This window comes from Phyllobates terribilis, unplaced genomic scaffold (assembly GCF_046119375.1).
Source record: "Phyllobates terribilis strain yellow unplaced genomic scaffold, ASM4611937v1 Scaffold_5__5_contigs__length_657084704, whole genome shotgun sequence".
In the NCBI taxonomy this organism is placed as follows: Eukaryota; Metazoa; Chordata; class Amphibia; order Anura; family Dendrobatidae; genus Phyllobates; species Phyllobates terribilis.
In genome coordinates, this window is record NW_027362765.1 from 609254521 (window position 1) to 609270927 (window position 16407).

The window sequence follows — 16407 nt, forward strand, 5'->3', positions numbered from 1 at the left end:
GGGGCGGCTGGGGACTGTTTATGGACACCCGGCCGCCCCCAGGCGGCTGGGGACCGTGTGTGGGCACCCAGCCACGGGGCGGCTGGGGACCGAGTATGGACACCCGGCCACCCCCTGGCGGCTGGGGACCAAGCGTGGACACCCGGCCGCCGGGCGGCTGGGGACTGAGTATGGATACCAGGCCGCCGATGGAGCCATGACGTGGTTGCCAGATTCCGCCTCCACGTGCCTAAAAGGCCCAATTTCAAGTGAAAGCAAGCAAGCAGTATGGTATTGCAGCCTGGGGGTAGGTGGGTGGCAGGCTGCATACTTGCGCTTGCATTGCAAGGAATGGAGGAGGTACAATTGAATACTGCCCTGGGACAAGGACTTGAACGGGGATAGTTGCAAGTCTGCATCTTCTGATGCGGCAAGGATCACTTCTGATGGGCACACTTTTAGGCAGTGACCTGGGGGTCAGAGATGCTTCCAGGGGTCTTCCCCATGCTGTTCCCATGTCTTTTCAGCACTGTATGCATGTGTCACACAGCACATGACCAGATAAGGTTGTAAAATGTTAAAATGACATTTCCCGGTGAATGCATTTGTCACGGTTGAAAGCAATACAAAAGTGAAAAAACGCATAAAAAATGCTACTTGTGAACATAGCCCAAGGTGTGGAGGAGTATTTTGTTTTTGGTTATTTATTTTACCTTATGCACAAGTCTTTACCCTGGAAAGGATGTTCCTTAACATATTTCACAGGAAAACAGTTTCAGTTTCGTTTTTGTATGTTTTATTGTGAGCCCGTAAAAGTGGCTTAATACCTCTGACCACGTTGTTGACAGCAGTGACCTGGGGGTCAGAAATGCTTCCTTGGGCGATCCCCATGTCATTTGAGCACTGTCACTATCGTTTTGGGCACCTTTTAGGCTTTCTACAGACTGCCGGGGGTGCCGTCGCAAAAATGCTCAGGTCTCCCATAGACTAACATTGGGCTCGTTGCTCGGGTCGAGCTCCTGAGTATCAGGGTGAGCTCGGCCCGAGCTTCGAGCACCCGAGCATTTTAGTGCTCGCTCAACACTAACACCTACCTAAGGCTCAAGTTCAGTATTTGCAAACCTCCTTTTTCAGGTGACAAAATACAGAACAAAAATCTAGGTTGCAAAGACCTTAGCTCACCACAAGGATGTAGGAGTAATACCAGACTAAGGCACCACAAAAGAAAAAACAGAAAAGGGAGGCCCTGCAAGCACCCAGTCTATCATACTCCAAAGAATGTACCTTCACCAGTTCACCTAGGATGTTACTACATACTTCATACTTCATGGAGGATCTTACTATGTGTCGAAACTAAAAATCGTGCGTTCCACGTGAAATAACTAACCTGAGGGATCTCCTCCCAGACCTGTATTAAAGCATCAGTCAACTCCTGGACAGTCTGTGGTGTGGCATTGGTGGATGGAGTGAGACATGATGTCCCATATGTGCTCAATCAGATTCAGGTCTGGGGAACAGGCGGGCCAGTCCATAGCTTCAATGCCTTCATCTTGCAAGAACTGCTGACACACTCCAGCCACATGAGGTCTGGCATTGTCCTGCATTAGGAGGAACCCATGGCCAACCGCACCAGCATATGGTCTCACAAGGGGTCTGAGGATCTCATCTCGGTACCTAATGGCAGTCAGGCTACCTCTGGCGAGCACATGGAGGGCTGTGCGGCCCTCCAAAGAAATGCCACCCCACACCATTACTGACCCACATGCTGGAGGATGTTGCAGGCAGCAGATCGCTCTCCACGGCGTCTCCAGACTCTGTCACATCTGTCACATGTGCTCAGTGTGAACCTGCTTTCACCCGTGAAGAGCACAGGGTGCCAATGTCGAATCTGCCAATATTGGTATTCTCTGGCATTCTGTTTAACAGGCAAGTCGGGAGGGAACATACAGCCAGGAACTTTATTAGAGTCCCTAAGAGTGTCTTGGGAACAGACAAGTGTTGGCCAGGCCTTGGAAGCTGTGGGTCCAAGAGAGACAGTCAGCGAGACTGGGACACGCCCAGTTAGGTGACAGCCAGAAGTGCATCATTACGTGGTTCCTGAGGATTGGATTGAAGGATAGTGGTCACTGGGAAAAGCACAGTTTAAAGTGGTGCAATATATAGAAAGCATGAAGGTCTCTGACTTGTTCTGCAATGTACCAATTGTGCCGCATAAAATGTTTATTGTAACAAAGAAAGTGACAACTGCATCTCCTGCTATTCAATGTATGTAAGACAAACTGTTAGTAAAAAGGATTTTGTTTTTATGGACTGGGGTGATCTTTTATCTCATATCTAATTACCTGCTGGAGGTAGCACTTGAAAAAGCCCTTAGTAGAGCTAATATTCTGCAATTAATATCTAGACAAGAATACCATCTATAATTCCGCTGTGTCTCTAATGGTCAGAGTGCTTTGCCTTGAGAAATTCATTTGTTAGGCAACAATGCCACCTAGTGTATGGATATATTACAGCATCTACTCCACTGTCTGCTTTGCTCAACAACTTATTTGCTTAATCTGATGTGAATCACGGTTTAATAATCATAATATGAACAAAACTGAAATTAGTGGACCTGCACACAAATAACCAGCTAGTGGCTGAACAAGAATTGGATTTTATTAGTTCATCAATAATAACATGAACAAGTTCATTCATACTCCACAACCTAGGGCTACAATGAAAAGTGCAAGGAGACCAAAGGGGGCACAATCCTCACCGCCTTCAGAACAAGAAGAATCATCAACTTCAAGGGATTCCCCTCAAAATGATGGCTAAAGCCATCTCAGACATTGTGATGCCTGAACTTGACACTAGACTACAAGCTATCCAACCCTCCGTGGCCTTATTGTGTCACAACTAACAGAACATACTAAGAGAAACACAGATCAGAGGGTATTGGACATAAAGGACTCCTTGTGATCCTTAAATTCCAATACAACCCCTGGCAAAAATTATGGAATCACCGGGCTCGGAGGATGTTCATTCAGTTGTATAATGTTGTTGAAAAAAAGCAGATCACAGACATGGCACAAAACTAATGTCATTTCAAATGGCAACTTTAGGGCTTTAAGAAATACTAAAAGAAATCAAGATAAAAAATGTGGTACTCAGAAAGGGTAATTTTTTTCAGACCGAGCAGAGGGAAAAAGTTATGGAATCACTCAATTCTGAGGAAAAAAATATGGAATCACCCTGTAAATTTTCATTTCCAAAACTAACACCTGCATCAAATTAGATCTGCTCGTTAGCCAAGTGGACTGACATGAATCATGGCTCCAACACGAGAGATGTCAATTGAAACAAAGGAGAGGATTATCAAACTCTTAAAAGAAGGTAAATCATCACCCAATGTTGCAAAAGATGTTGGTTGTTCACAGTCAGCTGGGTCTAAAATCTGGACCAAATACAAACAACATGGGAAGGTTGTTAAAGGCAAACATACTCGTAGACCAAGGAAGACATCAAAGCGTCAAGACCGGAAACTTAAAGCAATATGTCTCCAAAACAGGAAATGCACAACAAAACAAATGAGGACGAATGGGAGTAAACTGGAGTCAATGCCTGTGACCGAACTCTAAGAAACCGCCTAAAGGGAATTGGATTTACATACAGAAAAGCTAAACATAAGCCATCATTAACACCTAAACAGAAAAAAACACGGCTGCAATGGGCTAAGGAAAAGCAATCATGGACTGTGGATGACTGGATGAAAGTCATATTCAGTGATGAATCGCGAATCTGCATTGGGCAAGGTGATGATGCTGGAACTTTTGTTTGGTGCCGTTCCAATGAGATTTATAAAGACTGCATGAAGAGAACATGCAGATTTCCACAGTCATTGATGATATGGAACTGCATGTCAGGTAAAGGCACTGGGGAGATGGCTGTCATTACATCTTCAATAAATGCCCAAGTTTACATTGATATTTTGGACAGTTTTCTTATCCCATCAATTGAAAGGATGTTTGGGGATGATGACATCATCTTTCAAGTTGATAATGCATCCTGCCATAGAGCAAAAACTGTAAATACATTCCTTGAAAGAAGACACATAAGGTCAATGTCATGGCCTGCAAATAGTCCGGATCTCAATCAAATTGAAAATCTTTGGTGGAAGTTGAAGAAAATGGTCCATGACAAGGCTCCAACCTGCAAAGCTGATCTGGCAACAGCAATCAGAGAAAGTTGGAGCCAGATTGATGAAGAGTACTGTTTGTCACTCATTAAGTCCATGCCTCAGAGGCTGCAAGCTGTTATTAAAGCCAGAGGTGGTGCAACAAAATACTAGTGATGTATTGGAGTGTTCTTTTGTGCGTTTGTTTTTCATGATTCCATAATTTTTTCCTCAGAATTGAGTGATTCCATAATTTTTTCCCTCTGCTTGGTCTGAAAAAAATTACCCTTACTGAGTACCACATTTTTTATCTTGATTTCTTTTAGTGTTTCTTAAAGCCATAAAGTTGCCATTTGAAATGACTTTAGTTTTGTGCCATGTCTGTGATCTGCTTTTTTTCAACAACATTAAACAACTGAATTAACATCCTCCGAGCCCGGTGATTCCATAATTTTTGCCAGGGGTTGTATAACAGATAAAGAACAACAACTTTTTTCACTTAACAGAAAAACTGAACAAACTTGAGAGCAGCAGCCGAAGAAATAACCTACGCCTGATAGGAGTCCCTGAATTAGTAAGAGACTCACAATAATTCACCACCACATGGGCCCCAGAGGTTTTACAAATTTCAGGTCCTCTAACAATTAGAAAAGTCTACCGTCCAAACCAGACAAGCAAAATTCCGCAGGTTCCACAAGACTGATTATTTTGAAACTATTCAACTATGAAGAGAAGATGGAAATCCTGGATGCTTACAGCAATTGTTACCATATTCAATACAATGCACACAATCTTCTAATATTCCTGGACTTTTCTGTATCTGTGAGGCATAAAGCCTTTTCCCCAATTTGCAAAACCTTTTGTGAAAAAAAACATGCGTTTTGCACTCCATTATCTGACTAAACTCTGAGCATCACTAAATGAAAAATTCCACTTCTGTGATGATCCATTACTGCTTTACTTAAGGAGCTTTTTAACCCCTTCATGACCTATGACTTACATGTACATCATTGGCTGTGTCCCTGCCTTAGATGTGGGCTCACACACTGAGCCCGCATCTTTCCCCGCACTTGATGGCTGATTATTATGATTTTGCTATATATAGCAGAGTTGAAGCACTGCTATGTATATCACAGGCGATCAAATGATCGCAGTTTCAAAGTATTAAATACAGTAAAAAAGTTTAAAAAAAAAAAATTAAAGAAATACGACAGAAATAAAAATAAAAAACAGTTCAAATCACCCCCTTTTGCCCCATTAAAAATAAAAAAAAAAAAAATTAAAATAGACATATTTGGTATTGCTGCATTCAGAAATGTCCGATCTATCAAAATATAAAAGAAATTAATCCAAACGGTAAACAGCGTAATGAGAAAGAAATCAAAATGTCAGAATTGCGTTTTTTTAGTCGCCTCAACATTGCAATAAAATTTGATCAGAGGCAATCAAAACATTGTATCTACCCCAAAATGGTATCAGTTAAAACGTCAGCTCGGTGCGCAAAAAATAAGCTCTCAGCCAGCCCCAGATCCCAAAAAATGAGATCTTTACGGTCTCGGAAAATGGAGACAAAAGTGCAATTTTTTTCACCACGTAAAAAAAAAAAGCTATAGATGTTTGGTATCTGCAAACTCGTACTGACCTGGGGAATCATATTGCCAGGTCAGTTTTATCATATAGTGAACATGTTAAAAAACAAAAAAACATTGTGTAATTTCACTTTTTTTTGCAATTTCACCGCACTTGGAATTTTTTCCCCATTTTACAGTACACTATATGGTAAAATCAATGATGTCATTCAAAAGTAAAACTCGTCCGGCAAAAAACAAGCCCTGAGAAAATAAAAAAATGATGGCTCTTCGAAGAAGGGGAGGAAAAAAACAAACAACGGAAAATCACCCTGGAGTGAAGGGGTTAAGGCCTCATCATCGATTACCTTAACCTGGATGATTAACATAAAGGTGCACATTTCCTTGGAAATTTGCTTTTCACTTTACTGAATGCAGTGGCGGACTCAGACAGAAGAGGGCCCTTGTGCAAGACCAGTATATTCAATTAGTGATTCCCTTAGTGATCACCAATGCCCCTTTTTAATTACCTCAGATATAGAGTATAGTATCTCCCATTAACAGAATGAGGGGCTCCGTCTTTAACCCTATCGGCACCCGGAGATGATGGGTGTGTTCCTGATGTTTGCCATGGCAATTCACGGCCAAATAACGGCCCTGGAGTCTGCCAGCTATAGTGGCCTGTTAAAGAGTCAGCAACATGTAGGTGGAAAAAATAACATTTTTCATTCCTGCTATGCCACTTTGCATTAATTCCTGAAAAGCACCTGAAGGGTTAATAAACTGCCTAACAGAAGTTTTGAATATGTGCTTATTTGAAAATGGTATCACTTTTTGGGGTTTCTGTTATATAGGTCCCACAAAGTCACATCACATAAAAAAAAAATGTAAATTTTTGACAAATTTCTGATATTTTAATAAAAAAAAACACATAGACCTCAATTTACCATTAATATAAAGTATAATGTGACACAAAAAAACAGTCTTAAAATCATTGGGATATGTTGACACATTCCAGAGTCACATAAAGAGACACATGACAAATTTGAAAAACTTGTCCTGGTCACTAAAAAGATATGGGCCCCTCTTTGTGTTTGTGACAGAAGCTGGTTTCTGGTTTAAAGGTAGAAGTAGGCCCCCTTACCTCTTGGGCCCCTGTCAGAGGCGTAGCTAGGGTTTTGGTTCAGAGGGGGCGAAAAATCTGAGTGGGCCCCTAACCAGGTAACCCTGATTACAACTATGGTGGAGCACCCTAATAGTGGGTGTAGGAGAACTTCAGCAGATGACCGCGCTGTTACTAAAAAAAATCTCCATACAAAGACAAACACTGATATTACTGCTATATGGTGACCATATAGTGGTAGATACCAGTCCTGCAGAACACTAAAGAGATTACAGTACAGTTATATATAGTACCTTACAGGTGACGTTCTTTCTGATGAAATCATTCACTTTTCCCGTCTTTTCCATCTGGCCCAGACCGACACGACAACTTCTCCATCCAGGACTCGTCTACAGAGATTACAACAAAGATACATTTGACTCCTTACATTTCAGGCACCGTCCCCATCTATCCCCAACCTGCACAAACTCCTCATCCTGCTGATACCCCAATACTGAGCCGCTGCTGCCGTGTCCCTATTACTGCACCTGCTGTCTGGTACTGTGTGCCCTCTAAATGGTAAAACAAACCTCTAGACTATAGAAACCCTAGAAAACAAAGCACATTTTGCCCCCTAGAAAGTAATAGTGCCCTCTGTTTGCCCCTTTGACAGTCACAATAACCTGAGTTTCCCTATAACGATAAGTGCCCACTTAACATTTAATAATGTCCTGAGTCTCCCCCCATGTACAGCTCCTTTCTACACAGTATGATGCTCTCCGATATGTGGCGCCCCTGAGGGTTCGACCGCCACAGGGATGCTGCACTTCTCTAATGGAGTGTAGTGTTCCTCCTCTGAGGTAAGAACAGTGTGATGGTCAGGACCCTTCCTTTACATCCAACACCACATTTCTCCACCAGAGGGGGCTAGAATGCACTAGGTGCTGCCCTCCTGGTTACAGGGAGACTGGGGAACCAAGAGTTAGGGGAACCAGTTAGTGGGTGAGGGTGGAGGACTCACAATTTAGTGACACTGTAAAATTCATATTTACTAAAAAGCCATCTTGGTTCTTGGTCCTTAGCCTAGTTCTTTTGGCTGTCAAGTACTGTGCTCTCCCACCCTGATAGTGGATCCTGTGTGGACCTGCAGGGGATGGGGACACAGCCCTTGTACCCCGGCCTTGGGACGAGGGGAAGGTTGAAGACGGGGAATGTCTCAACCCGGCCAAGGATCACTACCAAGAAGGCCCGGAGCTTAAGAGTGTAGCTCCACAGCAAATGCAGGGAGGATGCAGACGGAGCGGTGTACGCCACCTGTCCTCGCCATGCTGATATATTCAGAGGGAGTCCGGCTGCAAGAGGGGTACCGGCCCCCGTCACCCGACCTTGCTACTCCATGTCCTGGTCGGGGAAGCCCTGGGGATCCCACCGGGTATCGGAAGGAGCGGAGCTGCCGCCCGTGCCCTTTTTCTGAGAGGAGTTCAGAGGGAGACCCGGCCTATCTACACACACGGACAGGAAAGGATTCGGTCTGTAGTTCAGGAACACTCTGGTGCGGGGCCCCGATTGAATGCTGGACTTGCTCGGAGGTTGTCGGACCCCCGTCCCTGGTGACCGCAGGACTCCGCGGGGAGCAGGGAGTCGCCTTCATTCTGCCATCTCTAATGTGAGTAAAGCCTTGGAAGTTCACCCCTATGGCCTCCGGACTGTTTATTCTGCGCTACACCGCACGACGCGGCATCCGTACTCCTCTACTACAACCCCTGTCATCCTGTCTCTCTGCCCTGAGGCCTTGCTCCACCTGTGGGGAGTAGTAACAACGATGGCCGCTATACCACCATGCCTCAGCGGACTGCAGCGGCGCTGGTGGCCTTCACCAGGTGCCACAGGTGGCGTAGTCGTAAATCAGCCACTCAACCCGGACAAGCCCATACCATCCTTTTTAAATTGTGACGGCCCTGAGCACGGAGCGGGTCCGGGCCACGGCTGCACCCCATCCCTCTATCACAGGACCCGACTCCGAGTCCCCCATCTCCCAGGGTAAAGAAAAGGGCTTCCGAGAAGAGGCGTCACAGATACATAGTATAATGCCCCCTCACTGTATAGTACTCCCCACAGAGTATACTGACCCTTTAGTAGCCTCCAAACTGATGGTTCCAACACTGTATGATGGCCCCCATACTATACAAAGACCCCACATTATCGCCCACACTGTATGATGGCCCCCTAAATAGCCTACATATAGTATAATGTTCCAGATAGTCCCAAATATAGTATAATACACTACCCATAGGTCTCTATAGTATTATACATTCCCCATAGGCAGACTCTACATAGTATAATGCACTCCCATAGGCCTCCATACAGTATAATGTATTCCCCATAGGCAGACTCTATATAGTATAATGCACCCCCATAGGCAGTCTATATAGTATGATGCACCCCCATAGGCAGTCTATATAGTATGATGCACCCCCATAGGCAGTCTATATAGTATAATGCACTCCCATAGGCCTCCATACAGTATAATGTAATCCCCATAGGCAGACTCTATATAGTATAATGCACCACCATAGGCCTCCATATAGTGTATAATGCACCCCCATAGGCAGACTCTATATAGTAAAATGCACCCCCATAGGCCTCCATATAGTATAATGCACCCCCATAGGCCTCCATATAGTATAATGCACTCTCATAGGTGGAGTCTATAGTATAATGTAACCCTATAGGCAGAGTCTATAGTAAAATGTACCCCCATAGGCAGAGTATATAGTATAATCCACCCCCATAGGCAGTCTATATAGTATGATGCACGCCCATAGGCAGTCTATATAGTATGATGCACCCCTATAGGCAGTCTATATAATATAATGCTCCCCAGTAGGCAGAGTGTATAGTATAATGCACCCCCATAGGCAGAGACTGTAGTATAATGCTTCCCCATAGGCAGAGTATATAGTATAATGCACCCCCATAGGCAGTCTATGTAGTATGATGCACCCCCATAGGCAGAGTTATAGTATAATGCACCCCCATAGGCAGTCTATATAGTATGATGCACCTCCATAGGCAGAGTCTATATAGTATAATGCTCCCCCATAGGCAGTCTATATAGTATGATGCACCCCCATAGGCAGTCTATATAGTATGATGCACCCCCATAGGCAGTCTATATAGTATAATGCACTCCCATAGACCTCCATACAGTATAATGTAATCCCCATAGGCAGTCTCTATATAGTATAATCCACCACCATAGGCCTCCATATAGTGTATAATGCACCCCCATAGGCCTCCATATAGTATAATGCACCCCCATAGGCCTCCATATAGTATAATGCACCCTCATAGGTGGAGTCTATAGTATAATGTAACCCTATAGGCAGAGTCTATAGTAAAATGTACCCCCATAGGCAGAGTATATAGTATAATGCACCCCCATAGGCAGTCTATATAGTATGATGCACCCCCATAGGCAGTCTATATAGTATGATGCACCCCTATAGGCAGTCTATATAAAATAATGCTCCCCAGTAGGCAGAGTGTATAGTATAATGCACCCCCATAGGCAGAGACTGTAGTATAATGCTCCCCCATAGGCAGAGTATATAATATAATGAAACCCCCCATAGGCCTCTATAGTACAATGCTCCCCCATAGGCAGAGCCTATATAGTATAATGCTCCCCCATAGGCAGAATCTATATAGTATAATGATCCCCCATAAGCAGAGTGTATAGTATAATGCTCTTGCATAGGCAGAGTATTTAGAATGATGCACCCCCATAGGCAGAGTATATAGTATGATGCACCCCCATAGGCAGAGTATATAGTATAATGCTCCCCCATAGGCAGAGTATATAATACGATGCACCCCCATAGGCAGAGTATATAGTATGATGCACCCCCATAAGCAGAGTATATAGTGTAATGCACCCCAATAGGTAGAGTATATAGTATGATGCATCCCTATAGGCAGAGTATATAGTATAATGCACCCCCATAGGCAGAGTATATAGTATGATGCACCCCCATAGGCAGAGTATATAGTATGATGCACCCCCATAAAAAATAAACAAATACAATACTCATCTCTCCTCCTCGCTCCCCATGCTGCTCTGAGCCTCCGCACATCTCAGAACAGTGGGCACCAAATGATGACGTCATTGTGCCCGGTCAGTGTCTGTGTCAGGGGACTGATGGGAGAGGGAGCGTTGTGCAGGAGTTTGATCGTAGTATGGCTGCCATATGGCAGGTGTATGTTTGTAGAATGGCTGTAGTATGGCAGCATGTAAATAATGTGGCTGCTATATGGCAGGAGTATGTTTGTAGTATGGCTGTAGTATGGCAGCATGGTTGTAGTATGGCTGCATTATAGCAGGAGTATGTTTGTAGTATGGCAGCATGATTGTAGAATTTGCAGAAGTATTGCAGGAGTATGTTTGTAGTATAGTTGTAGTATGGCAGAAGTATGTTCGTAGTATGGCAGGAGTACGTTTGCAGTATGGCTGCATTATGGCATGAGTATGTTTGTAGTATGGCTGTAGTATGGCAGCATGTATGTAGTACGGCTGCAGTATGGCAGGAGTATGTTTGTAGTTTGGTTGTAGCATTCCAACATAGTTGTAGTGTGGCAACAATATGGCAGGATTACATGTGTACCATAAATATAAAACAGACTGACCAGCACCTCCATACAGAATAAGACAAGTATGAACAGGTGCAATCTGAGACAACCAGCTGCACTCTGAAATGCTATAATATGAAACATTGAATATATGAAATTGGAACTGCATTACTGCTATAGAAAATGAGTGAAAAATGAGTGTAGCGTGGCTACAGTATGGCAAAATTGTTGTAGTATGGCTGCAATTTGGCAGGTTTATGTGTATAATATGGATGTAGTATGGTAGGATGGTTGTAGTATGGATATAGTTAGGCAGGAGTATGTTTGTATTATAGATGTAATAGGGCAGCAGCATGGATGTAATATGGCAGCAGTATGGCATAACTAACTTTTCAGCATTGCTGCACTATGGCAGGAGTGTGTTTGTTGTATGGCCGCAGTGTGGCAGGAGTATGTTTGTAGTAGTCCTGCAGTATGGTAGCATAGTTGTAGTATTGCAGCAATATGGCAGGTGTTCGTTAGTATGGTTGCAGTATGACAGGAGTATGTTTGTAGTATGGCAGCATGGTCATAGTCTGGCAGCAGTATGCCTAGATAATGTTGGCAGAATGGCTGTAGTATGGCAGCGTGGTTGTAGTATTGCTGTAGTTTGGCAGAAGTAGATTTGTAATATGGATGTAGTATGGCAGCATTGATGTACTATGGCTGCTGTATGGCAGGAGTATGTTTGTACTATTGCTAAAATATGGCACCATGGTTGTATTATGGCCGAAGTATTTTTTAATATGGCTTTGGTATGGTTGTTGTATGTCTGCAAGGATATATAAGCCTTATACTGACCCACCTTAATCAACTTATTTTTCAAATTGTATTTGTATAATATACACCTCTGGCCTTTCTGTGTGGTCACTTTCATAATTATCACAATAGCTGGTAGAAATTCTTGTATTTGAATGTGCTGCACTTAGGATCTTCTTTCTTAAAAGGGTTTTGTCATTACTCTTCAGGAGCACCCTGCTCCATTACCTCCCAGCTTCCTGGTTGCTGGGGCGGTGTGCTTCTGATGACTGACAGTTCAGGCTGGTGGCATGGCTGTGCTGTAGTCTGAACTGGGTGATCTTCTGGGCTGCAATCAGAGACAGCTTTGACTGTGCGGCATGGGAGAAGTGTCTGGGTCGGCCTCCACTGAGCCAGGGCATAAGAGTGGCCAACGGTCATGGTGCCTTCGCCGGCCAACAGGCCGTCCACAGCAGAATAAAAAGGGAGAAGTTGTGGAAGGGATGTAGGATCAGCCCATCTCAATAAGCAATGTCCAGACCTCAGGTACAAATAGGAAAAAATGGTTTTATTGGAGCAGTTGATGATGATGATTACAGCTCTCCACAGTTATTCAGTACACTGAGCCCGCAGCCCCTCATGGTATGATGAACCCAGCTCTTTTCCGGCAATGTGTAGCAGCTCTCCCCACTCCTGCTGCATGTAGCACTATACGTGCTCTAAAACTTCTCCTCTCAGCCTGGGTCTTGGCATCCATGGCACCTCAGGCTTACAGGAAAGTATCTCAACTCTTTTCCCACCACTGACAACTAAGGATCGTATCAAGACATCTCTCCTTTGATCCCTAACTAACGTCGCCTGGCAGTTGAGCACTTCTTGAAGAGCGCAGAACACTATGTTCCATGTGGCTGCACAGATTTCGCTGGAGTCCTGACAGTGACCATGGCAAAGGCACTGGCTGGCCTCCTTAATCTATCTCTACCACCACTCAATCCCAGGGGTGCAGGATTGCTTCTCCTGGGCTCAGTAGTTCTTCTGCGGGGGCTGCTACCCACCAGACTTCACAATAGCCCTTACACTAATTAAATCAGAGTGGGTAAAAATGGCTGAAGAGTTGGCTTCTCACACCATCAGAGTTCACAGACATTTGTGACGCCTTACCTTGCAGGGCGCCACACTCTCTCCTTCTTAAAGGGGTATTCCTGGGAGATAAAAAAATTGTGCACTGTTCCTACACTCATACACTATAAAGATGAGATGGTCAGTGCAGTTTAATTATCTTAATAACCCTCACAATTCCATGTGATAGAATCTGCTCCTGACCCCTCACGTCTGTGTCATTACATGATACACAAGTGTTCAACCCCACCCCCCCCTCAAGCTGACACCCAGCTCAGAGAACGTGCAGCGTGCTGGCTCCCAGTGATCAATTGTGCTTGCGTCTTTCAGACGCAGGTACAATTGAAACTCTGACTGCCGGGTCAGAGCCACGTTAGCAGCGTGATCAGGTCATGTGATGATCACGCTGCTGACGTCACTGGTCGGCGCGGCTGCACACAGAGGTGGTGGTAAGTGCTCCACACTGGAGCTGAAGACAATGAAAAGAGAAGGGCAATATTTACTCTGTGGGGGCAATATTTATGCTGTGGGGGGGGATATTTATGCTGTGGGGGCAATATTTATGCTGGGGGCATATTTATGCTGTGGGGGGGTAATGTTTATGCTGTGGGAGGAATATTTATGCTTTGGGTGGGTAATATTTAGTGTGGGGAAGATTTAGTGTAATGGGGAGGAAAATTTGAGGACATAAGTTTGGGGAGCAAGGGAGGGACAGGTTTAGACAATCTGGAGAGCAGGAAAGATTTGAAGCCACAGTATGAGGAGAAAGTGGGGAGATAGTGGGCATATATGAGGAAATAGTATGGAGGGATGCTTGCATTCACAATATGGTGATTGGGAGAGATGGGTGCAGCCACAGTATAGTGAGTGAGGGGATTGGTGTAGACACAGAATGGGGAGTATGGGTGCGAAAGCAGTATGGGGAGCAATTGGGGGGATGGGTGCACACACAGTATGGGGAGTTAGGGGGAATTTGTAAGGAGACAGTATGGGGGAGAAAAGTGTGAGTGGGCACAGAATAAAGACTAAGTAGTGTGGGCGGTAACATGGGGGGAAAGTGAAAGGGCACAGCCAGGAGGAAACAGCATGCTAAGAGGAGGGGAAGTGTGATGAGGGGGCATAGAATAGAGACTTGGCCCTTTAAGGGGGACACAGTGTGAGAGGATATTGTGAAAAGGGGGCCTAGTATGGAAAGGCGGGGGTAATGTGAAGGGCCTGTACCATAAGAGGGACAATGTGGCGCCATATTTTGTGAGGGGCAATTATGTATTCAGGGACTCAGCGTAGGGCAGATATTTTTATTCAGCAGCATAATGACACAGCTATCTTTAAGGGCATCGTGTGGGGATGTGCTGCAGAAGACCGGAAAAGATGGAAGTCTGCAGAGACGAGCTGTGGATGAGAAAAGTCATCATTGAGTCTGGACAAGATGAAGATGAAAAGAAAGAGACGTGGTCTCTGGAGTTGTTCATCTAAAAAGGTACCTAAATGTAAATGTTTTTTTTTCATACTAATTCTCATACTTTTATTTATGTTAGGAGCATTAAAGGGGTTGTCAAGGTTTGTGTTGAGTCTGCAGTCACTCTGTGACTGCAGACCTCTGAATTCTCACAGTGCACACTACACGCTGTCAGGATTCGCTCATGCTGGCGATTTGCATACTTGCGGTCACGTGCTTACTAGACATGCGTGGCCTCACTCAATGAATTGAGTGAGGCCGAACAAGTCTAGTCGTAATGTGGCCAGAATTATACAAATAGCATACTTGTGCAAGGGAGAATTCTAAAAGTGTGCAGTGCATGCGCTGTGCGAATTCAGAAGCCTGCAGTCACATAGAGCTAGTGGAGCTACAGGAATCCATCCTCAGCTTCCTGCCCGGCACTTTTTCTGTGACACAGGCGCACGCGGCTTGATGATGTTAACACGCCGTGCGCCATTGTCATTTTAGAAAGTTGCCGGCGAAGAGAGAGGTGAGTAATTTTTTTTTCACCCAATACACTGGGGAGAGGACAATGAGGAATGTGGAGGAGAGGACATTGAGGGGAATCGGTTGGTGGGGGAGAGGACAATGAGGGGATGGGGATTGGGATTAAGTGGGGACTTCTAATTGATTTATGAACAGGGTGAGGGCGAGCAGGATGATAGATATGGATGTAAAATGAATTGGGTGGTGGAGAAGGGTGCTAAGTCCCTGATAGCGTCCCCATCCCACAATTCATTAGGACACTATCAGGGGCTTAAAATGTATTGGGGAGTGGGAGAGGAGGGGGTAAGCTGCATAGGACACTTTGTAATGAATTGAAAGGTGGGAGAAGACGCTGTCAGGGACTTGTAATGAATTGGGAGTACTGTAAAACCTTGCATATTTTCCCTTACATAGCGTATTCTCATTATTTTTGTTATTCACTGCGCCCTCTCTTTATTACATAGTCCTCTTTTGCTAGATATAAAATGACTACTAATGGGGCAGCATCTGACCAGAAGACCAGTCGATCAGCCTCCTCCATCCAACAAGAAGCTTTCCCATGCTCCATCAGCAGTCATTGCATTATACATCAAACAAGAAAGGACGGTATGTAATAAAGAACAGGGCGCTATAAATAATCCATTATGTAAGGGACGGTGCTGTACATAACAAGAAAGGGCACTGTGTAATAAGTGACAAATATATATAATAAAGGAGACTATGCAAGATATATATATACACAGTTGTGCTCAAAAGTTTACATACCCCGGCAGAATTTTTCCTTTCTTGGCCTTGTTTCAGAGAATATGAATGACAACAAAAAAACTTTTTCTCCACTCATGGTTATTGGTTGGGTGAAGCCATTTATTGTCAAACTACTGTTTTAAATCTTAATGACAACCAAAAACATCCAAATGACCCTGATCAAAAGTTCACATACCCTGGTGATTTTGGCTTGATAACATGCTCAGAATTTGACAGAAATGGGTTTGAATGGCTATTAAAGGTAACATCTTCACCTGTGACCTGTTTGCTTGTAATCAGTGTGTGTATAAAAGCTGAGTGAGTTTCTGGGATCCAGACAGACTCTTTCATCTTTCATCCAGCCACT